The sequence below is a fragment of the Pleurodeles waltl genome, chromosome 11 (assembly GCF_031143425.1).
Source record: "Pleurodeles waltl isolate 20211129_DDA chromosome 11, aPleWal1.hap1.20221129, whole genome shotgun sequence".
NCBI lineage: Eukaryota > Metazoa > Chordata > Amphibia > Caudata > Salamandridae > Pleurodeles > Pleurodeles waltl.
In genome coordinates this window covers 903368411-903393819 of record NC_090450.1, presented here as the reverse complement: position 1 = coordinate 903393819, position 25409 = coordinate 903368411, and the positions used below count along the sequence as shown (strand labels likewise).

Sequence of the window (25409 nt, the reverse complement as noted above, 5' to 3'; positions counted from 1 at the left end):
GCCTTAGTATGAGTAGGAAGGTATATTTCTGCCAGCAGTGGTCGAGCCTGCTCCACCAGGGGTTGTGGGTGGTGAGCATATAGATATCTGTAATAGGCAGCAGATGTGGCTGCTGCCATCCATCTTAGTGGCCAGGACTCCTAACCCGGCAATCGCGGCTGGGACAAAGTGTGATTCAAGGCACTTAGTTGCTAGTCTATAAGGTAGGACACTACTCTTGCCATCGTGCTCATACACCCATTGGACAGTTGCACACCAACATTGGCAAGCTTTGTGGTAAACAAGGCAGTGGAGCACTGTTTTACCTATTTCAAGTTGCCAAGTAAGAGTTTCAGCCGGAGAAAGGGCAAGGGCCGTTTCAGTATTTAGTATGCATGTCTCAGCATCAGTCATGCCACTTTGTCACTCCCTCTCTGCGCCAAGTATCTTTTTGCCACCTCTAGAATCGTCAGTTTACTTGCTGCCCAAAGGCTGTCTGTGCTCTCATCTGTGCCCTCATCTGTGCCATCACTGATGTCAAAGTAGGACGGAAGTTTCTCATCTAAGTGTGTGATTAAATGTTCATCAGTGAGGAACTATGCTTTAAGGCTTAACATAGGGCGTCCCGGTGGGGGATTGTGGACCCAGTTTGTGGGGAATGGTCTGATATGCCCCTGGGAAGAACTGAAACCCCTTTGTGGCTGGAAGGTCAACAGCGGAGAGGAAAACATAATCTATACTAGACATGGTACAATTAGATGCTAAGGTATGTGAGTAGGCAGTTCATCTGGGGTTCCAGGTTCTCCAGGTGTTGCAAGTCAGCCAAGAAGAGAGGGAGCTACAGTGGGTACAGCAGTCCCAAGTGATCGGGCCGGAGGGATCCATTGCCGGATTGGACACTCTATTAAAGTCTCCTCCCAGGAGAAGAACGTCATGTGGGAGAGTCCAGTTGGGTCATGAAATGTCTGCTTGTGCAATTGGGAAGGAATTTACACGCTAAAAAGAGAGTATGGTTTCTCCTCCAGCGTACCCATCACCCCACACATATCTACCCAATGGGTCTTGAAATGTTTGGATGCTCTCTAAGGGAAAGGATTTATGAAGGAATACCACCACACCTCTAGAGCACCTGGTGAAACCAGAGTGAAAAACTCTGTTATACCCGTATCTACCTATGAAGGAACATTGAGTGCCAAGAAGATGGGTTTCCTGTGACAGAGCCACCACAGGGAAAAGGCATTGCAGGAATTTAAGGACACTAGTACATTTGATGCAGTCCAGTAAACCATTGATATTCCAGGAGATAAGGTGGAACTTCATAGCAAGATTGTGGTTAAGCAGTTGGGAATACTGTATCTAGCGTGAGTGACAGCGGTGGGGTCACGGAGTGCATAGGATGGTTGTCGAAGTATGCCTTTATTGTAGAAAACAATATCAACAAGAGAAAACCAAACATAAACACTCAGCAAATCAATCCCCCCTCAATACTTTTACCCATGAAGCATCTTTCACCCACAAAACACCAAAAAGACACAAACAAACACATACACTGGGGTATTCGAAACTTACCTCCCCTTAATCAAACTGTGCAGTAAGAAGATACTCAGATTTAAGAGGCACCCTGGGTCAAGAGTATGATCTGTAAACAAAGTTCAAAGATAGTTACACAATTGATGATCCCTTAACGGGTTCTGTGGCAGTCGCGGTTGCCCCACCATTGGACATAGTCCTAGTTTGTGAAGGCGTAAGTGTAGAACCATCTATAGATTCAGGTTAAGAGTCATCATGTTTGGGCACCCAGATCACCGGAGACCGCTCTCTGTCTCCCTTTTTGTTTCTGGACTTGGGACGGTGTCAAGAGTGGGAACGTGCACCAGCCGGCCTTAGAACTGCCGGAGAGGTTTGTGAGCCTCCCTGTGGGAGATTGTGTTTACGTAGCAATCGTTGTTCATTGGCCCACTTCCAAGCGGCCTCAGGGGGTATCAAAAAATTGAAAGCAAGACTTATGCACAACCTGAAGCCTTGCGGGGAAGAGCAGTGCATAGGAAATGGACATCGCTCTAAGCCTTTGTTTGACGGCATCAAAGGATTTCCCTTGGGCTTGTGTTGCCTTGGTATAATCTGTAAAGATCATGATAAGTGAAGATTCATAGAGAAGTTGTTTACAAAGTTCTGGCCTCTCTAAGTACCGCGTCCCAGAAGTTGAGGAGTTTAATAATCAGTAGTCTTAGGGGAGCTCTGGGAGGGAGCTGTGGTATTAGTGCACGGTGGGCCCACTCGACCACAAAGCAGGCCGATAATGAGTCCTCCGGCATCCAGTATCGAAGCCATGCCTCCATGAATATGGTTGGATCGGGGAACTTAACTCCCTCTGGGAAGCCCTCCAAGCGGAGGTTAGTACATCAGGAGCAGTTCTCTGTGTCTTCCGCCCTGGTTTCCAAGGTGTGGACCTTCGCCACCAGAGACGCCACTTTGGAAGTGATGGATTATCCGAAAGATCGACGCTCCTCAAAAATAGGAGAGGCCGAGGTAAGAGGAATTTCAACCAACCCCTTATACCAGGGAACATATACAATTCAGGGCCAATGTATCACCCACCATAGGGTTGGCCTCCATATGGCTTGAACCACAGTCCTCCTCTCTGATGGGTCCTTTTTAGAACGAGGCAGGGGGAGGGGACAATGGAGAAACAGAGTCCAGAACGTCTCTTGGAAAGACCCATAGAAAACAACAAAAAATGCAATGGAACCCCAACCAGGTACAAGCTGGTCATAATGGACAACATTATCAATCTAAGCAGTAAGGTTCTCACGGAAACCCAAAAGTGTGTTATTAATAAAGGTCTGGGTTTCGGTCCAGCACTAAAAGATGATCCCTTCCATCTAAGATTTGAAATAGAGGTTTTTTTTTTTTAGAAGAATCAGACTACAAGTATTCTTTTCAACACGTGAAGGAACAGTGTTAGAAAGAGAGTGGGAACCCAATATTGGACTGCATAAAAAAATCCTCCTTCACCCCTGCAATTCATCAATTACAACCTGAGGTGGCCACGTTTGAACAGGCAGTGGAGGTGGGTCTACGATCTGTCACAGAACAAAAGAAATGCACCACACAGAAAGTAAGAAACTTCTGGGGAACCCCCTACATTGCAAAACGTTACAGAAAAACCCCACACCAGAGATCAAGGAATAAATTGGATTTCTAATACAAGGGGGCCTAGACAGTGGGTGTATAACAGAAAAAGAGGTGTCCTTTCTAATTGAGAAAGAACCGAAAACTCCATATTTTTACATCTTGCCTAAGGTCCACAAAAACAAGATGCCCCCCCTCCAAATTTGTGGATTTCGTTTTGAAACCAATTGTTACACAATCCCATCATATTTGAAAGACACTAAAGATATTCTTAATAAACTCAGGGGTGTTCGTTTTGACCCAGCCAGAGAGCTATTGCTAACTTTAGATGTGTAATCATTGTACACGAGTATTCCCCATGAGGCGAATAGGCCAAATAATGTAGGTAATTAGAACTTTTACCAACAAATATGAGACGATGTGCAGGTGTTCTCTTACTTTACGTGTGTCTTCGTGTTTTATTCACGTGTGTCGCTGATACCTTGCATCCTCCATCCTATGCGGTGATAAATTGCGGGCATCCAAAATGGATCCCCTGGACCATTACTCAGAGCTTACTGCACACAGTCCTACTACCAAACCCATCTGCTGCACACATAAGCACTCAACATGCACATAGAATGCCAGCGCAAGATTCTGGGGGCTCATATAAGAGCGTAACTTTACACAAGAGGGGTCTGACGATGGCACTTTACCTGACAGAGAAAAATGTCTGATCACACTAAAGACTCACCAAACGTAACATGCTACCACTGTTTCTTTAAGTGTTTCCCCTGGGCAAGGACAGTAGTCCTATGGCCACTAAGAGGGCAAGCTTAATGCCCCCCTTCAGGTGACAGAACAGGTTCCGGGCATCACATTTTCAAGGACAGATCTGGGTATCTATGTACATATAAGATTAGTGTGATGCAAGGGCAAAAATAAAAACCAAAATGCCACTTTCACAAGCATTCGGGCACTCAGGGCATAGGTACTTGCCTGTTTACCATGGAGAGGACATTTCTGTCCCAATAGTATCCTGTTGCAATGGTACTCCTCTCCATGGTCATTTCAGAATTGAATTTCCTTACCTGAAGCTCCTCAGGGGTCTACCTGTTCCTCCACAGATGTTCATTTTGGGCACCAGAACAGCCAGGCTTGGACTGGCCCTAGTAGCACAGGGCATTTCCCTGGGAGGCTGGGAAGATTAGGACCGGTTTGGCAGCTGTTATCTGTTTTTCTGTGCTGGGGTAGGGCAGGCCATGTTTACTGCCCCCTGATCTTTGGCACCTTGAAAGAAAATAATATAAAACCAATGGTTTTAAAGCACACCCAGTCAGACCATGTTTTTCCATTTTGTTGGTGATGTTTCTTCTACAGTGCACACCGGGTAATGATGTATTTCAAGATGCTCCCATTTCATGATGGAATGAAAAAGAGGCACTATGGAAAAAACGTTAATTGCTTAGATGAGCATCATACAATATGGTAATTTGGAAGCCGGGATTGATTAACTGTTTCTTGTTTTATGTTGTGCAGTTCTGATATCATATCTCTTTTTTTTCTCCCACTTTAGATCAAACCTTAATACCTTATGTTTAATTCTATGAAGTGCTAAATCAGGGCCTTGAGTCAAATACTTACACATACATGTTAAATCAGTTTATTACAAGAAGCCTTGCTGGACAAAACGCAAAGATAATGGAAGCTGGGTACATTATTTCAGTGTTTTCACCTTCTTCCCCACTAATTTAACAAAAACACCGACTCCATTCTAGGTTGACCACGTCAGTGATGGCATTTACACTCACGAACAAATGCAACATAGTTATCTGCCTTACATCCACACACGTGAAGTGCAGTCCGCGGCCGCAGACAGACTCACGAGAAGTTCATACAGTACAGACGTTTTGTATTTTTTTATTACCACTATTGGTGACTAAGGCTGGTTCGGGTCTTCAAGAACCTCTATAGGTCTGTGAAAGTGCTTGAGTGGAACAACAAACTAAAAAAATAGCATAATGCGCACTTTCACTGCACGCCACTGGTATTCAGCATATCCACACCTGTAAAAAGATCAAAAAGCAATGCTGGGCAGCACTCATGCTGAAGGTAGGGGAGGAAGCCTTGGACAGAGGCTTCCTGAAGGCTCTGCCTATTTTGGGCTTGAGGATCCAAGAGGACCTTGAGCTGTGCCAGAGCCTGGCATCTGTATTGATCCAGACCCCATCCTTCAGTGGTGAGGCCACCTCCATTGGATGGTATGCGGTAGCCCAACATGGTAGGGTGCGACAAATGACACATGCACTCCCTCGTCTCGCCCACCCTCCGAAAGGCCAGTTGGCTGCTGCAAGCAGGGGGTAGGGAACTTTCTTAATTACTACACACACTACAGCGCCATGATTACAGTATTGTGGAATTTAACCCGCTAGAGCCCCGTTTTGTTTCTTTGTTAATGACTTGGGCGATTTTGTTAAACCAGAGACCTTCTTGTCGACCATGCCCTCTCCCCCCCCCCCCCCCCCCCCCCCCCCCCGGCCTCTATGCTTAGGAATATTACTTCTGAAGCGTTGGCCAGGTACTAGAAAGGAGAAAGTTACAGTGGGAGAAAGGGAGACATTCTGCTTAGCAAAATAGGTAACAATGCAGTGTTATCTCCCAGGCATGAGCATAGTGTGTGTCTACAATGCTGTGGTCTTTTTGTGCTTGTGGGTTGATTGACTGCACTTGTTCTAACTTCTGGGATGTTTAGGGGGTAGAGAGAGTACACATGCAGACTCAGATGGTTTTAAGTGAATAATCCGGTTTATGCGTGCTTCACAAGGATTTGTGGTGGTAGAGTTTGGGGACGGTGACGTTTTAATGTAGAAGCTTAGGGCAAAACCAGAACACCCACCCTTGACTATTGCACTGAGACCATTTGTTCCATGTAGTTAAATCTCTTTATTCATTGTCATCCATTATTGAATTAATTCACCCACCCACTACTTAGCCATCCAACTATTTATTAATTGAGCTATGTAGCCACGTCTCCAATCAAAATCCATCCCTTCTCTGGATAAGATTATATAATGAGAAATGTGTTGTAAAATGCACCATTTTGCAATTTTGTTCAAGGTTTTTCTTGGGAAGAGAACCCCTCCTCCAAACCATCTTCTAGTCTTCAGGCATGCTCACTGCGCTAGCTCGGTACGCACATTTGCAAGGGCTGCTTTTAGGTCTCAGTCCAGCCCTGAGAACAACTCACATACACCTGCATGAAATGTATATATATGTATGGGGAGGTGAAAATTTATAAAATAACTTTTTTCCACTACACAAGATGCTACCTAAATCTACATGTCCTGAAAAAAAATCTACTTGTTACTTTTGGTGCCAAGCAGTGGGGTGAAAAATTATGGCATCATTCTCATTATGTGAGCTCTTTGATACTAGCCTCTCTAATTATGCCAGGGCTCATTATATATCAATGTTTGGATACTAATATGGCTCAGATCTTACCACCCTTCTGCAGACCTACCTATCTGGGCTGGAAATAGATGGAAAGTGGTCGTTCCTGGACTGGGATGCCTTGTGAGCCTGTGCACACCCACAAGCCTACATGTTTAGGGTATTCATCAACCTCGCTCCAATCTGTTCCCACATTGAAAACGGTTGGAAATGTACTTCTGATAAGAGCAGAAGTACAACTTTTTCCAGGGTGGAGAAAGGGGGGTATATGGAAGGTGGATTTGCAATCGTTCAATCGATTTTCCCAAGAGCAAAAATATACATATATTTGCTCAAACATAAATGGAATTCACTTTTTTCTAGCAGTATGGTTTCCAGGCCTTCTTCTGTGAATTTCTGAAATTCATAAATCTTCACCAGAACAAGGACATATACCTGCAGGCGTGACTTTCTCTGAGAATTGGATCTCTGTTCTGTGATTCTCTTGACATTTGGCTGAGTGGTTTGTAAATGTCAGCCGAACCACGAGATGGCACTATTGAACCATGTTAGCCTTTACGTGTTTTTATGTAACATCATTATTTTGTGTTGCTTGGCTTGAAAATCTGTTTTGTCAAAGGTGCATCTGAGCACTGACTGGGATTAAAATATGTTCGTTTGCCTTTTAATGAATAAATGTTGATAAAACATTTATACAGTTATGAGAACCAGTGACTTCACGTGATTCTGTGGCTTCAACCTTTACCACATAGTTAGGAGTTTACAACATTTATTACATGATTTGCTTGGTTTGCAGTTGCTTCTGTGTCAAATGGATTAAGATAAAGCTGCCATTGGATGTGCTGTATAATTTGCCTTTTTCGCTTCATACTTTAGATTAAGTTGCTGCATAACCCAGTGGCAAAGTTTTGCAGAGTGATTTGCTGGCTGTTATGATGCTGAAGGTGCCCAGCAAAGGGTATTGTTCTTTGCCTCCTATTTTCCCTCACCCCCCTCTTTCCCAACATCCCCAATATATTTAGACACTTCTTTGCGACCCGTTTTTACTCCCTCCTCCAACACTTACTATATTTAGACACTTCTGAAATCACATTCAGGCCTGTGGTATTGTCTGCCAGCACCTCTGATGTGCATGAGCAGGGCCGGGCACTTTCCAGTGCTTGCATCTCGGGTTCTAATTCTGAATCAAGCCAATAGCAGGAAGTTGTACTTAGCGTGGTATCTGTAGACCTGACACCCTGATTGATGGACTCGTGGTTTACACTTGTTTGTTCAGTGCGAATTAGTTTGGGGGTGTTTCAGATTTCTCTGTTTAAAACAAAATACACTTCATAACTGCACTCATCGCAACTTCCGTGCCACGGAATGGAAAGGAGTAAAACCCAGTGCTTAATTTGTGCTTGTTGTTTCCGGTGCGGAACACCGGCACTTATTTTTCTGCTTCAGGCATTTGATGCGAGAAAAAGACACACATGGGAAAGAGGTGGGAAGAGAAAAACGAAAAAGCATCATGTTATACTCGTGGAATTATCGGCATGGGACACATGCCCATAATTCCAGTGATGAGAATGTCGAGTCGATGGTTCCGTGGTGGCAGTTACTTTACAGCCGACAGGGAACCGAAGGCTGGGGAGGCAGCTCCTCGATTTCTGTGCCTATTACAACCTTTGATAATAAATCCTGCATTTAATGCCCTTTGATGTCTGGCGATTTATGCGAGGATCATACTACACACGTCACAATAGGAGAAAGCAGAAAAATGCAAGAGTGATCTGAAGGGGCAGGGAGTGGCTGTAAGTGGGTTGAAGAGGCACGAGATGGCTTCAGAATTACGTGTTCGTACATTTAATTGTAGAAGCCGCGTGTTTAAGAGAAGGGCTTTGGGCACTGGCACGTTTTTATTTACAAATTAAGTAAGCACTTTTAAAACCCAACCAGGGGACTACTGGTATTAAGGTAATTAGCTGATCAACTAAAGTAATTCACTAATCGCCTGCAGTTTACTGATCACTTGTGTATTTCAATACAGAAGCTGACTTTCTAATAATCTTTTTTTACTCTTTTTTAAAATCTAAACACTCAATTTATTGTATCACATTTCAGAGTTTTTTTTTAACTTTCTAATAATCTTGGTCAATGAGTCTGCATTTTACAAAATTGTATCCTCTGTTATGTCAGCTGCAATATACACCCTATGTAGATGGTGCCATGTAATGTACGCAGCGTCAGCTAGCAGAAAAGGTAATGCACCATCTCAATAGACACTTCAAAGTAGCTTGAGTCCATGGTGTGCCATCCGGCACTTGTAAAAGAAGGTGCATGCACGACAGAGGTCAGGCGCAGTGCCCATGTAAACAAGCATTGGCAAAGCCAATAGGTCTTGCCTACGCAAGAGCTATTGGTTTTGTCAATGTGTTTTAGCCATCTTGCACACCAGCGTGTCTGCTGTTCAGCATGGCTAAAAGTCAGTGATGCAGAAAAGAGTGGCGAAGATTGGAGCAGAGTGTTATAGAGTGGAGTGGCAGATAGTGTCATGTACTGGAATAGCATAGTGTGGAGCCGTCTAGAGTGGCATAGAGTAAATTGGACTGATGTAGAGAGCACTGGCATGGAGTGCAGCATCATTGAATTCAGAGGCGTACAATGGAGCGTTGTAGAGTGGAGTGGTGTAGATTATAGTGGCATAGAGTGCAGTGGTGTAGACTGGTACAGAGTGGAGTGGTGTAGAGTTTAGTGATGCAGTGGGAAGTGGCACAGAGTAGAGTTGAGTGGCATAGAGGGCAGAGTGTAGTCTGCAGAGTAGAGTTGAATTGAATGGCATAGGGTGCAGTGGCATAGAGCGGTGCAGAGTAGAGGATAGGGCCACACAGGACAGTAGCATAGAGTGCAGTGGCATAGAGTGGAGTAGCGTAGAGTTGAGCAGAGTGGAGTAGAGTGAGCGGCGAAAAGTGCAGTGTTGCAGAGTAGAGTGTAGAAGTAGAGTGGTGTGCAGAGCAGTGGCACAGAGTACAGTGAAGTGGAGTGGAGTAGAGTATAGTGGTTAAGAGTAGAGTGTCGTAGACTGCTGTTGCGTGGAGTGGTACAGAGTAGAGCAGAGTGACGTAGAGTGCAGTGGTATAGAGTAGATTGTTTCAGAGTAGAGTGAAGTGGTGTAAAGTTGCGTGGTGCAGGGTAGAGTGCAGTTGTGTAGAATGGCATTGAGTGTAATGGGGCAGAATAAAGTGGTGTAGAATGCAGTGGCGTAGAGTGCAGTGGTGCAGAGTAGAGTAGATTAGAGTAGCGTACAGTGGATTGTCGTAAAGTGCAGAGGCATAGAGTTGAGTGTTACAGAGTAAAGTGCATTGGCAAAGAATATATTGTATTGGCATAGAGTGCAGTGTTGGAGAATGTAAGAGTACAGAGGAGTGGAGTGGAGTTGTGCAGAGTAGATTGGTGTGGCCTAGATTGGAGTGGTGAAACATGCAGTGGTGTAGAGTGTTACAGCTGAATTTTTACTAACAAATATTCATGTATTCTGAATGTTGAATCTACATAGAAAATGAATTAATATAGAAAATATTTGCACAACATGGAAAATGTGCCTACTTGAGCAGCCGCTAGTCATTTCAAAGCGTCCTTGATAATTGCTTATTGATATGAAATGTTGTGCTCATGTTTAGGTTAATGTAGTAGTATGTTATACTGATGATTGCGTATTATGTATTTGCTTTATTAATCATAGGCCTTAAGTTAGTGAGGTCTTGGACCTAGTTGCACAGCCTTAAGTTAAGTTGCACTGTTTAAATAATTCACACAAAATGGCTCTTTAGATAATGAATACTTGTATTATTCCACTGTGTTGATCAAAGGCTAGTAGATGATTTTCTTTCCCATGAGAACTGCTTGCTAGAATATGCATTTTACCTTCACTTTTATTGGGGCCCCACAGCACCTATTTTCATGATGGAGGTATTGTTGGAAAGGGGAGAATATTTAATTTCCAATGATATCTCTCTTTAGTGGAAGTGTGCGAAAGATGCATGATTTTTGCGGAAGTTTGAGGTTTGCACAGAAAGTTATTGGGATTTAGGTATCTTAGACCACCTTGGACTACGTTTTCAGAAATGTCTAAGTTTAATAGGCTTCCCTGAGTTGCATCTGAGCCTGGGCACAAATTTGAGGTAGAAGGGGATAAGCACAAGAGCAAGGGAGAGCAACATGGAGCACAGCAGAGAGGGAAGTGAAGTACACACGTGGGTCAGCTGGAAAACGCATGCACTCTCATGGAGTGCTTAAACAAAAAGAGAAAAGTAGTATTTAAAAAGTAAGTGGCAGAAGGGCACAAGCAAAGAGGACATGATCCAGGGGAGGGATAAACAGAAGAAGAGGAAAGAAAGCCCACACACTCTACAAATAGTAGTGAGTACATGAGAGAGACAGGAAAGAAAACCAATGGTGAGCAATGGGCAGGCTGTAAGCCCACTGTAAACTCACAATAAGTGTTTTTGCAAACAGATTGCTTATACTGTCTGGTAGTTGAGACATTAGAAGACTATTTGCTTTCTCGTGCAACGCAGGGTGCAAATTTGGCATGGATTCTGTAGCATCTTCTTCATCCTGGTACCCACTGAATAACTAGGCCACACGCAGAGCTGTAAATCACACGTCTTCATTCCTCTGCGTGCACCTGCAAACTCTATCATTCTTAACCAAGCGCTCATAGATTCTACTCTAATGATTATGTCACACAATGATACAGAGTTCTCAGGGAGACAGAAAGTTTCTGGTCTAAGTCATGCAAGACACTATAGACACCTTTTGGGGAAAAAAGTTATAGATGCCTAAGCATGAAGTGGCTCAAACAAGCAACAAGCAACAGCAAAGTCTCGCCTTTGGTCATGCTGTACTCAAGCATCTATTATTTTTGCATTTGTTGCCGTAAGTGGGACGGGAATGCCCAGACTTGGGTCCGTGCTCCCTATGCCACTGAATTCAAGCTAGCCTGGCTGATGAGGGGTGATACCTGGAAACCGATCCCAGGATGCTTGTTTCCGGTCCAAGGAGGACTTTGCCCTGGCAGTTTGGACTGATCTGATCCCGTGGGGAGCAGTGTGAAGACTGACTTGCATGTGGCTGGGTCCTAACTGGAATGGCGTGGTGAGCAAAAAGTTGATGGATTTGGGCCCAGATCTGTACTGGGGGTGAATGTTTGACATTGTTCAGCATTCCGTCCATCATTTGTTCTTTTTGCAGTACTCAGGGGAAAAAGCACATGTGCTAGAAAGCAAGAGAGGGGGCTGTGGGAAGGAGAGGCAAACAGGGGTAAGCACAACACAGAAGGGTGTGGTAGAGAAGCACACAGGTGAGAAAGAGCAACATGGAGTGCTGCGGGGGGGCAGAAGTACACAAGTGGGGCAGCTGGAAAACAGATGCACTCTCATGGAGTGCTTCACCAAAAAGAATAAGATAGTTCCTGAAACGTAAGCAGTAAAAGGACACCATTAAAGAGCTATGCTGCAGGGGAGGGACAAACGCAGCAGAAGAAAGCGAGTCCAAACAAAGCAACAAATAAAGCAAGGTTTTGAAAGCAACAATAAATCCAACCAATGGTAAGCAATGGGCAGGCTCCAAGAGCATTGTAAGTTCACAATAGAACTTATGCAACCAACTGCTCGTGTTTCCTGGTAGGCAAGACATAAAAAGGACACATCATTGCATGACTACCAAGTTTTCTGTGTCCATGTGCAACTAGTCAATGCGTTTTTTTTCTTTTTTGAATACTGCTTTTATACTTGGTTAAGTAAGACTACAAGTGTCAGGATTCTAAGAGAAACCGGTATTGGCCTACCTGGCCACGCACTGGCCTGGGAAATGTATCGGCTATGGCAGTGGGTATCCTTAGTAGTCAAGGGTTTAAGTTCGCACTGAAATGTTTTCCAGTCAACTTGTTATGTCTAAGAACTAAAAAAATCGAACAATAATTCTGGTTTTGAGCCAGAGGTTTCAAACTTAGTATTTTTTTAAATTCCCAAATGCACGGTAGTGACAATGAATTTGAAGGGCCATGCTGTCTGGTTGTTCAGCATCTCGCCATTCCAAGATGGCCGCCCGTCTTCGCACACATCTGATGGACTACCAGACAACTTGGTCGTCTCGTCCTTTCATTGGAAAGCATTTATCCTGCCTTTCACCACCTTATGCCTAACATCTACATGAACTGCTTAGGATAGATACTCCAGCAGAATTTGTAATCACCATATTCGAGCTCTCAATCCAGTGTCACTTTTTATATACGCACCGCTGTATAAAAAATGTGAAAACGGAAAGTACATGCTATAAATAAAATCGGTAATGGAGTGCAATTAAAAGTATGATTTTACACGGATAGTACATTTTCTGTATTGAACGTGTCGATGCAAGATGGCCGTTGCGTTTGCGCCCTCTTGTCAGAGCACTGAAGCCTGTCATTCAGTGTGGTGTTTCATTCATGCTTTATGGTGCTTGGACGTAGGTGACGCTGTAGGACAGCCCTAAGGGGAGTTGTAATGAGCAGACTACATAATTCCTTCCAGTCGAGGAAAAGTGGTTCAATTGTGTGCTGCGCGTCGCTCTTTGCCTTTCTCCGCATGCTTATTGTAACTGTACCTATCAAGAGGAGAAGAACATGTGTTCTGCTGCCGCATAGATGGTAAGACGATGATACTTCGAAGCCAGATGGCTGGTAATTTTCAAGATTTGTTGAAGGGGCACAAATCTCGAGTGCACATTTGGAAGTCAGGTTGAGAAATCGACGTACCTGTTGACGGGTGCTAAAGCTTGACCTCCCTATTCTAGCACTACATGAAGCTTTGCTGTGTGCAAAGCAGCATCAGGCAGCATAAAGCTACTTCACCACAGGGTGTCCTCTTCAGCCCATATAACTGAGGGGAAAGCTACCCTGCACATAGATGAGGTCTGCTGCACTTTGGTGGGGGTAATATTTTCTCATTTTAATCTGGACGTTGTATGTAATTTGCCACTTTTTTTTCCAGGACTTTTTATGTTATTTTATTAATTTTACATTTTGAGCATTTTCAAAAATCATATTAATTATTGCCACCCTATTGTTACATCATGAGTATTTAGATAGTGATTTCCATACCACTTGCAAGACGGCTGCGAAAACACCATCGCCGCGGCTACCTACCGTTCGCCATATTATGACCGTAGCTGGAATTCCCCTAGAAGGATTTCGGAATTCTGGATGCGTCCATGGTGGCAGACGGCGGTAAGGTGGCGCTGCTGCCAGCACCAGTGCCACGCCAGTAGACCACCGCAGACCATATCATGACCCATGATACGGCCTGGTGGTATTCTGCTGGCGGATGCAGCTGCTGGCAGCAGCGCCCCATCTGCTGCTGGAGGACCCCCTGCAATCAGGTAAGTCAGGTGCTCTGACAGGGGAAGGGGGAGGGGGTGTTGTGTGTGTGGGGGTGGAGGTGTATTTCTGCGTGTGCGTGCATGCGAGTGTGTCGCGTGTGGAATGCGTGTGTGCATGCATGGTTGTGAGTGTGCGTGTATGGTCTGGTTGTCTGAATGTGTGGGTGCGTGTATGTATGTCAGTGTGTGTGGATATGTGTGTGAATGTGTATGATGGTGCGTGAATGTGCATGTATGTCGTGGGGGGTCTAGAGTGGGAGGGGGAGGGTTGGGGAGGACTCGGGGGAGACCCCTATTAGTGACAGGGAAGGAATTCCCTGTCACTGATAGTGCCTACCGCCATGGTTTTCGTGGCATAAGGAAGCCACGAAAACCATGGCGGTAGGCATGGTCATAATCCCGCGGGTGGGACAGTGACGGCCGCCTGGCTGGAGACTGAAGTCTCTAGCCCGGCGGCTGTTACCGCCCTGGCGGACGCCAAACCGCCAATGTCAGATTTGGGGGAAGAGTACCTCCAGCCTGTTGGCAGTACTCTTCTCCAAAATACCGCCGTCCGCCAGGGTCGTAATGAGGGCCAAAGTGTCTTTCTGGGTGGGCCATTTGCATTATTTAGGTAGTACTTTATACAGCTGATGAGCTTGTAAAATGCTCAGATTTTAATCTAGCTTCAGAGTGCATGGCTTTAATTGTGTTTGTCAGACCCATTTAGTGTGGTCCGTGGCCCAGGGCAAGAGGCTATGAGAGCTGGGGTAGTTTGTCTCCGATGTGCGGGGATCTGCCCTACTATGGCTCTACATACTGGGTCAAGTACTACCCCTTCAGCACTTGACACTCAGTGGTAGTGATGGTGAGCAGTCAGAGGCTTCTGGGGGAGGTAGTGATGCTTGTAAAACATGGGTGTTGCAGAAAAGAGTAAGACTAGATGGAGCTGCTCATGCAAGTATAATCTTTATTCTAAGTGGGCAGTAGCACATAAAATTCACAGTTGAGGTGCATCAGGAGTATTAAAGGGGGCCTCTACACAGGAGAGATAGTTGAGTACTCCTGTACTCAATTTCAGAACTAAACAATCACACAGCTGCACAATAATTGCTCGCCCAACCTGGTGCTTACTTTGCAAAAAGAAAGTATTGTACACATTAAAAATGCAATATTTCATAGCACAGTTAACAGTTACAATTCTATATCCGTGCTTGGGTTACTTCACCTTGTATTCTGCTCCACTCCACACCTCTCTTGGGCATCCCATTCCCTTGGCAGGACTAAGTAGGTCTCTCCTCTTTCTGGGGCTTTGAGGCATGTATGAAGGTTGAGGTGCAGATTATGCAGAGGCCAGTGTTGCAACTCAGTTCTTAGCAAGTGTTTGCTATTGTATTGTCACCGCAATTCGTGCCTCAGAGACTGTATCCTGGCTTCTTATGTCATGAGTTTTGCATCAGTCCTGCTTCTGGGAGGAGATACACTGGCTGGAAGTTCTAGCTGGAGTCCAGATGAGAGCGGCAATAATGAGACAGCGGAGCCGGCATGCAACATCCTCACTGACTCTGGTGCACGATGGACCCTATTCTGGGTTGCCAATGAGGGACAGCAGAAGGCCTTCGAGGGAAAGGTCACAGTGGTGTGAGGGTGGCCACAACAGGGTCTCAGGAGCAGCAGTATGGCATTCATTGGACAGTCTTGGAAGAAGGTTGTGTGATATGCTTTGGACATAGCTTTTTGGTGGCACCATCATTGCTTCGGGCACAACTTCTCAGCCCCACACTCTGCCTCAGGTGTGAGTGTGGTATTATGGCAGGATCTGCAGACATTGGAACTGAGGAACCAGGTTAAAGTCTTGGCATCGGCTCAACAGCCTGTGATTTTGGGCAAATCGCTTAATCTCCCCATGCATAAAGAAAATGATTGTGGCCCTGTGTAATGTAACTGGTGCTCATGTAAATCGCTCACATACCTTGAGGTGGAGTTTGTGCTCCATAAAAAAAAAACTCTAAAAAGAGAGATGACCACTGACCCCTATTTTTTCTGGAACTGTCCCACACAGAGAGCTGCTGCCCACAAGCCTCGGGCACACAAATCACTCTCCCAAGCTTCTTTCAGCCAGCGAACCCACATAGCGCTGGGGGTCAGGCTGTTCGAAAGCTTCAAGTCAGTCACACCTCAGCTGGGTTGGCATGCTCCTTCCCTCTCTCAGCAGAATGTTGGCTTCAAGGTACTTCAGGCCAGCGACTCAGCATCTTGCAGCAAGGTCAGAGTACAGGTAATGTCCTGCATCCTCAGAGAAGCTGGTTGTATGGCAGACACAAGAGCTGGTTGCACAGCAATCCTCCAAGTACTCTGCAAAGTGCCCCGTTCTTTGGGGGAAAAAGCACTTGGAACTGGCACAACAAGTGGGTCAGTGGCTCCCACTTTTATTCAGGTTAGACAATCAGAGAATCTGAATTCTCTGTTGCACTTTAAGGGTTGAATCTCTTTTTACCTGTCCTCTTTAGATTTTCTCCAACACAGCCTTTGTGCTGAGTGACTTCCAGCCTGGAGGACTCACAACAGAGGCATAAAGATGTTTGAGCTTTCTGCACCAATCAGCTCTTCAACAGCCACATTAACAGTGACTGAGAAAAAGACAGAGCGAATTATCACACCCGAAGGACTCCTCTCATCCTGAACAACAGCAATTACAATCCAAACCATCTTCCACATTATTTACCAAATGGTAGTGCTACAGGAACATTTATCTCAGCTCTCAGCAAAAAAACCTGATTGTATTTTGAAAGAAGCCCTGTCGCCTCTTTCCCCTCTTCAGTGTCTAAGTCATCTCTCTCCAACTTCAGGAATGTCAGCAATACACTTCTGTCTGGGAAAAGAACCTCACTTGCATCTTGTGCACAGGGACAAGCCTGGAGCTTTCAATATGGAACCCACAGGCCTTCCATGACTCTGGCTCACCAATACACACAATGAATGTACCACACAGGCCACATAAACAAGTACAAACAACATACACTTGGGATGTTAGCACCAGAGCGTTGATTAGCACATAGAGGGGTAAATTTACACAAGTGTGCCACTATCCTTCCCCTGTACTAACACAGATATAGAAAAAAAGCTGGTCACAACTATGGATTCACAGAACGTTGTGGACTGCCACCACCGCTATTCATGCTAAACTCATGACGGGAACCGGTAGTCCTCTGTCAAACAAATCTGGGTGCACTTGGCATGCCCCTTCAGGTCACAGGACAAGCGCAAGACCTTATTCACAATAATGGGCAGGCCTGGTCGTAGGTGCTCACACTAGATTGGCATGACGATAAGGCTGAAATAAAAGAAACAGGATACTAGATATTCACATTCAAGTAGTCAGGGCAGGGGATCACAACTGTATACCTTGCAATGGACATTCCCTTCCTAACAGTGTTGTTTATGGATTGACCTCAATGGGACATGCTGATTATGATGTGTGTGTGATTTCACGGCTTAGTGGGCACATGGTGCATTGCATATTTCTGCTTGTAAACATGGGTGTTGCAGAAAAGAAAGAGACTAACTGGAGCTGCACAGGCATGTATTGGACTTATTTTTGGTGGGCAGTAGCATATAAAAAACACAGTTGATGTGCATCAGGTGTATTAAAGGTTGTCTGCCTAGTTGAGACAGCTGAGTAACCTATTGGGCACCGTTTAACCACTAATAGTATTACTTGGACTCTACCAATGAATGGCAGATTAGTATCCCCATCAGCGGCACGGTTAAACCACCAAACTGTATTATGTGGAGTCTGTCCTAAAGAGACAAAAGGGTGACCTACTGGAGGTGCTGTTAAACTTCTAAGGAGTATTAAAAGGGTCTACAATGGGGTAGCAGATGAGCAACCTGTAGAAACTGTTAAACCACCCAGGAGTATTATGTGAGGTCTACCCAGGAGCGACGGATGAGCATCCAATTGTAGACACAGTTAAACCAACCGTTTAGGTAGAATCTACCCAGGATCAACAGATGATCAAACCATTGGAGCCCACAGAAGTGAAGGCAGGGTAGAGATTTCTGGATCTAGCACTGTTGTTGGCCATAAAACCCATGGAAACTAACAATTACTCCTTCTCACCAACACTTGTTTAAGGTGATCGAGTAGTGGTCCGGCAGCAAGAGCATAGCTTTACACAGGGAGGAAAGTAGAGGCCTGAGAAGATGGCTGATTGCACATCTATTGGATGAGATGCTAATGTCGTTCACCACATGGCCTAGTAAGGAGGCTACAGTAGGGCTAGCCAGGAGCCCCTGTCGTTCACCACATGGCCTAGTAAGGAGGCTACAGTAGGGCTAGCCAGGAGCCCCGCTAGGTGTAGTTTCTTTAGTAGTGAAGTAGTTAAACAATTGCAATGTCTTTTCAGATGAGATGCCTACGTGGATCAGCATCCTGTGAGGCTTATTAACAGGGATGACAATGGAATTATGCCTTTATCAGCATGGTGTTTTATTCTGTGTCTGTCCAAGAGTGACAAATGAGCAACTCATTGAAGGCAGTGCCAAACCACCAGAGCTCATCATTAAAAAACAGCCAACCTGTCAAGGCAACCCCTTACCTTGCCATGGGTTAGAAGGAGTGAGGGATAGAGGAAGGCCACCCAGTTCTTAACAGATGGTGTCTACCCTAGAAAAGCTGAGAAGCCAACTCATGTAGGCACTGTAGAGCACTAGAAATACTTTGTACAGTCGTCATTATGGTGGCGGGTCTACTGTTGTTATTAAATTATTCAGGTAGGTGTTGTCATTGACTTTGGTGCCGTATGGGAACTCCTGTGTATTTAGCTAAGTGAAGAGTTGCAGAGTAGGCAATGAAATTATACGGTTTTTGGGCTAATGGTCAGGAATCTGACCCAAGGCCATTTCCAGGCCCCAAAAAGCTCAAACATGGAAGACATGTTTAACATACCTGGATGATTGGTGTGGACTCCCTAAAGTGTCAGCTTATAGAGGCTTGGGTAGTTAAGAATGAAACCCCGCAAGTGATGAATTTTAAATTCCTGCATTCCCACAAAGCTCCTGCTATCCAGGATTTTTGCTTCCTAGAGTTCCTGTCCTGCGACTTGACCCGTATTACAGCCCAAGCTATTTTGAGATAGGACTAGAGGAGTATTTGCGTCTACCCCAGAGGTACATGCGAGCAGGAGCTATAGAGTCACATCCTTCTCAGTCATCATAAGTGTCTGTGATCTCTAGGCTGTCGTCACCTCTTCATTGGTCCCAATGTGCATTTCTTGTTCAGGCCTGACATCAATATTAGAAATGGGGATGTGGCAAATTCATAAACAGTGATGAAACTGGACATGTCTGGAACAGATAAGCTCACTAACCCAGAAAGGGTGACGACATAATAAATTAAATAAATGTGTTTTCTCACTTTTGGAAGCTTTGATGTGAAAATTAAATTGTATGAAAGGGCAGGGGGGCAGAGAGAGTTTTTCTGTCTAGAGTGTTTTTAAATATATTTCCACTTCCTGGTTTATTTGAAAAAGGAAGTGGTTTTCCACAGGAATGCAAATATAAATATTGGGTTACATGTCCTCGGCTTATTCCACTACGTGACTCAGAATTCTTCAAATCTAGCGCAATGTAGAAAGAGATAGAGAATGTACATGTTAAAGTGCATCCTGGTAAGGTGTACAGCTCATTCAGGATTTCTCTGTAACACATGCTGCAATGCGGCTTATTTAGGTTACCTAAGAACTTTTATAGCGCACTATCCTCCTTTTGTAGAATGCACTACACTCCTCATCTAGCTCTGCTTGACGATTGATTCTATGTCAGGACCGGAGGCTCAGATTATGCTTCTCTTTCCATGCTTTATTTTAACAGCAGCCAATGAAAACCATTTAAAGTAAAAAACTACATGTCCCAACACTTGTAATATCACGTGATGAACCATAGAGGAGGAAGCCTATAAAGTGTTGCACCACACCCAGCCACTCCTCTTTCTTTGCTGCTTCGCAGCCAGTTAAGTGATATATTTTTTCTTTCCTAATCGTATATATAAATGTAATGTGTTTGGAGCGGGTTTTCCCCTCGTTGTAAAACGTCCGTTTGGATCGCTTTTCATTCGTGTGGAGTGGGAGCAGGGGAGCGAGGACTCGCGCTTCCAGCGCAGTCCTCTCTTAATGCCGGTTAAGAAGTTATTATTTTATTTAATTTTATGGTTTTATTACACACGCTCTACGTGAGCGCGTTATCCGGAGTGGCACTGTCCCTGTGCACGCCTCTCCGGAGCTTTTCTTTCTTCTTTGCCTGCAACGCGAAGCCGCGTGCATGTTTCCTGCCCCGGGGGGCCTGTAATTACTCGAGCCCGAGCGCTAGATCTGCCGGGCCAAGTCTTCGATGTACTTTGCCCCAGGGGGTTTCCCTGCTTTTAGCGCTCGTGCCGGAGCGCGCTGATTTTTATCTTGGAATCCTTCACGCTCGTTGAGCGCTTTCATCAGAGGTCCTGCCTCTTCAAAGAACAAGCGCAGCTGCGCTATTAAATTAATTGTTTTCTCTTCACCGGCTCTGCTCCCCGACTATGCCCCAGTGCCTGGACACTGGGGTTGAACTAATCACTATTCAGGTTGGGCCTGGTTTCAAGGGTTTATTAACCCCTTCACAGGGCAGCTCCCTGCACATCCTAATCTGATTGTTTTCTCTGCCCTATGATGACCAAGCCGAAGAATTTTACTATCTGGATGATACTGCTGGATCTTTTGACCAGGACTTAGTATATGCTCTTGACGCAGGAGTGCGTCACTCAGTCAATCAGGCTTTAGCTCAAGCCATTCAGCCCATCAAACACCATCTCTTGGGTTTGGTGGAACAACAGGGCTGGGTAGCCCTAGCGGGCGCCCAACCCATTGGGGAATCTTCCCTTTCAGCGAGCACCCAGGCTGTTAAGCAAACTTCTAACCCGCATGCTGCGGACTTTGAATCCCTTATAAGAAACATGGCAAGGGAACATGACTATAATGCGGGATCCCAAAAGAAAGCTGTTAGTGACCCAGCTTCTTCTTCTTCATCTGAGCACTCCTCCGAGTAGGGTGATGTTCCACCGCATAAACGCAAGAAGAAAGCTCATCACCAGGAGGCTCCTACCCCTAAGGTTCTGACTTTCGAACCAGAGGACATCGTGCACCCCAGATCTTCACTGTGGTTACCACCCCCTGAGGTGGCGGATTATGTGGAAGCCCACATTAGACACAGCTTCGATAAGGATATTCGTTCTAGGCTGAGGTCTGAGTGTCCCAGACCAGATTTCCCCTCCAAAGTTACTGAGACCCCCGAGTTAGATCCTACTCTGGTCACTTTCCTCAAGAAATCCGCATAGGACCCAAAGAAGGGTATTGATCGTGCCTGGCGCGGATGCCAGGATAAGCTGTTGGACATTTCCGGTCCTCTAACTAAGATTCTAGAGTTGGCCTTTCAGGCCAAAGAGTCGGGTGAGCCTATCAACCCGGACATTCTAGTAGGTTGGGCTCAGAGAGCTCTTTGCTTTTTGGGCAATGCCAACTGCGCTATATCTTCTGAACGCCGCAGATCTGTGTTGATGAAGCTAGACCCCAAGTTGGCGGACCTCGCTGCATCTGAATCAGGCCCAGTGGCCCAGGGTTTGCTGTTTGGGTCCCCCTTTATGAAGGAACTTTCCAAGTTCGTTTCCACTTACGCCAGCCTGGACAAGGCACAGGGATCCATCCGGAGAGTGCTACGTCCACTTTTTAGAGGGGCCGGATGCTACAGGGGGTGTGCCTTCGGCTGCTTCAATCAACAAGGCCCTCATTGTGGCTTCTACCAGCAAGGAAGAGGGGGTTTTCAGGAGGACGACTCCTCCTCTTCTACATTCTGCCCGTCGAGACCAAGATATGGTCGGGGCAGATTCCGCAGGGGGAGATCCAAAGGCCAACAATCTTTCTCCCAGGAGTCGGGAGCCACAGGTGAGCTTGATTGTAAGTTCAGAGATAATGTTGGGGGGCAGAACTCAGAATTTTTTGGAGGCTTGGCGTCTGATTTCCTCAGATGCTTGGGTCTTAGAGACCGTGCAGGGGTTCAAGCTAGAATTTTACAAGTCCCCGTATCAACAATGCCTTCCCAGGCAGGTATATTTTTCCCTTCAAGAACACAGTCTCATTTCCGCAGAAATTTCAGCTCTAGTAAAGAAGGGCGCCGTTGTCAGGGTTTCTCATCACCCTTCAGGCTTTGTCAGCCCAGTGTTTCTAGTAGACAAGAAGGGTGGCGGTTCTCGCCTGGTTCTAAACTTAAAAGACTTCAAAGTTTTTTTACTATATCGTCATTCCAAGATGGAGGGCATCCATTTGCTCAGAGACGTTCTCGAAGAGGGAGACTGGTTAGTCCGTTTAGATCTAAAGGACGCTTACCTGACCATTCCTATTTTTCCTCCGCATCGGAGATTTCTCCAGTTCTGTTGGGAGACCGATTATTACGAATACAAAGTTCTCCCCTTTGGTCTGTCTTCTGCCCCTTGGTGTTTCACGAAGGTAATGCGCCCAGTCATGGAATTCCTTCGCTCCCAAGGGGTCAGGTTAATAATTTATCTAGACGACATTCTGATCATGGCCCAGGATCGAGACCTGCTGTTGTCTCATCTGGAATGTTCGGTGTCTCTGCTTCAGAGTCTGGGTTTTATAATCAATGCCCAAAAATCCATTCTGGTTCCCTCTCATCGGATAGATTTTCTGGGTTTCCAGATAGACTCGATGCAGTCTCTATTGATTCTTCCCCCCGGGAAGATTCATTCGATCACGAGAGAGTTGAGGTCTCTATTATCCAAACAGACTGTATCATTGAGGGCGATCGCCCGCATGGTGGGCCTGCTTTCTTCTTCGATTCAGGCAATATTTCTGGGTCCCTTGCATTACCGAGCCCTTCAACGTTTGACGATATCTCATCTTCAGAAAGGCCTCCGTTATGCGGATCAGGTTCCCCTTTCAGAGGAGTCCCGTGCAGAGATGAGTTGGTGGCTGGATCATATGGAAGCCTGGAACGGCAGAGCCATCTTCAGTTCTTACCCGGACGTAGTGATAGAGTCCGACGCCAGTCGTTGGGGCTGGGGAGCCCGGTGCGGCTCAGTGTCCACGGGAGGCAGATGGTCCAGCACAGAGTTGAATCTCCACATCAATTGTTTGGAACACCTAGCCGGCTCGTTTGCAATCAAGAGTCTCTCTCCCATCAGAGCGAATTGTTGTATTCTCCTTCGCATGGACAATATCTCGGCAGTGAGATATGTCAACAAGCTGGGGGGAACTCGCTCCCGCATCCTAGCGGAGATAGCCAAGGAGTTCTGGCATTTGTGCCTTCAACACAGGATTTCAGTTGTGGCGAAGTACCTGCCTGGGGCCAACAACTTGGTGGCCGACTTCAACTCTCATCATCTGAGAGACTTCAGCGATTGGAGGTTACATCCCAGAGTTTTCAGAACTCTTTCTGCGCGGTGGGGTCCTTTTTCAATCGACCTGTTTGCGTCTCGCCTCAACCAGCAGATAAAACATTTTTTCAGTTGGAGACCAGATCCGGAGGCATCAAAGACGAATGCGTTTCTTCAGGACTGGTCTCAAGAACAGAGTTATGCTTTTCCTCCTTTCTTAATGATACCCAGGGTTTTGGCTCAGATCAGACGTCAGCAAGCGGAGTTAGTCCTGGTGACTCCCCTTTGGAGATCTCAAGCATGGTTCCCATTGGCGATGGAGTTGAGTTGCGATCATCCGATACTTCTTCCCTTCCGGGAGAACCTTCTCCAGGACCCTCGGGGTTTGTTACATCCATTAATCCTGTCGGGTCAACTTTCCCTGATGGCTTGGCGTCTTTCAGGGAAAGATGGAGCATCCCAGGTCTTTCGCAAGAGTCCTCCGAGTTCATTGCAGGTTCCTGGTCCTCCAGTACTCACAAAAGATACGCTTCGGCTTGGAAGCGATGGAGTGCTTGGTGTAGTTCTAGGAGTGCAGCTCCTTCTTCAGCAGGTTGCTGTCTGGTCCTAAATTACCTTTCCTCTCTAGCAGCGTCAGGTCTAGCGTATCGATCTATCAATAATTGTCGGTCTGCTATTTCGGCAGGTCATTTACCAGTGGAGGGTAAACCCATGGGGGAGTCTCCTATTGTGTGTAAATTAATGAGGGGTATCAAATTGGCTAATCCCCCTCGTCCCCGTTATTCGTCCCTTTGGGATGTGAATATTGTTCTTCATTTTTTAGAATCCTGGCCTTCTAATAGATTTTTGTCTAGGAAACAGCTGTAAGCTAAACTCACCATGTTGTTATGTTTAATCTCTTGTAAGAAAGTTTCAGATGTTAGGGCTCTGGATTTGGCTGGGAGAGTTTTTTCTCCTGAGGGAGTCTCTTTTTCTATTTCGCATAGAACTAAATGCAATCTGAAGACCGTTTCTTATCCTTGTTTTGTGGACAACCCCAAACTTTGTGTGGTGCAGTGCCTTAGAGCTTACGAGGTGAGTACAGAAGAGTTTCGTTCTGATATGGGGGGTCAGTTACTCATTTCATTAGTTAAGCCATTTCATCCTGTTTCCTCAGCCACACTTGCAAGATGGATGCATTGGGTACTGAGTGAAGCAGGCATTGATATTTCTAGATTTGGAGCTCATTCTGCTAGAGGAGCTATGGCTTCGAAGTCTTTGTCTTTGGGTTCTCGTTTGGAGGACATTTTAAAGGCAGCAGACTGGTCTTCCCCTTTGACTTTTAAAACATTTTATTATAAACCTATTGTTGATATTGCATCTGTGGTCGTGAATCAGCTTTGAACAAGCATAATCTGAGCCTCCGGTCCTGACATAGAATAAAAAAAATTCTAGCAGTCGCGCTAAGAATTTTTCAATTCTATTAAGGACACGGAGGCGAGGATTATCCCGCTGCACTGTTGTATATGTTTATTGTGGTACATATTATTTCATTAAGTTCATGTGCAAGTTACTGTATTTCAGTGCTATCCCACCCTATTTAGTAGTTGATATAAGTATTTCTTATGGTATTCAGTTTTTATGGCCTGAATTTTTCCTTTTTCCTAGGAAATGACGAGAAGTAGTTCGGCCCGTTCTGGTATCGCTCTTCCTCCAGTCAAGTTGGATTCCAGTTCTTCTATTTTCAGGATTTTCTTTTTCAAGTTCATGTTAAGACTTTGACTTTTCTGTTGCGAATTTTGGACAAAGAAAGAGGAGTGGCTGGGTGTGGTGCAACACTTTATAGGCTTCCTCCTCTATGGTTCATCACGTGATATTACAAGTGTTGGGACATGTAGTTTTTTTTACTTTCCATGGTTTTCATTGGCTGTTGTTAAAATAAAGCATGGAAAGAGAAGCGTAATCCTCGCCTCCGTGTCCTTAATAGAATTGAAAAATTCTTAGCGCGACTGCTAGAATTTTTTTTATTCCATATCATGTTATATCGCATGCAGTCAGGTACTGTTGATGGGATTCAGTGAAATATTTCCAACTT

At 45.4% G+C, this 25409-nt stretch overlaps 1 long non-coding RNA gene across 1 annotated transcript in view; it reads left to right on the top strand.

The window, feature by feature from the left end:
- The first annotated feature begins 13045 nt into the window (after nucleotides 1-13045).
- LOC138266253 (uncharacterized) overlaps nucleotides 13046-25409 on the top strand; it is a 68570-nt gene continuing 56206 nt past the window's right edge. The window contains exon 1 of the long non-coding RNA XR_011199487.1: nucleotides 13046-13207. This is a non-coding gene — a long non-coding RNA (uncharacterized lncRNA). The remainder of the gene's footprint in view (nucleotides 13208-25409) is intronic.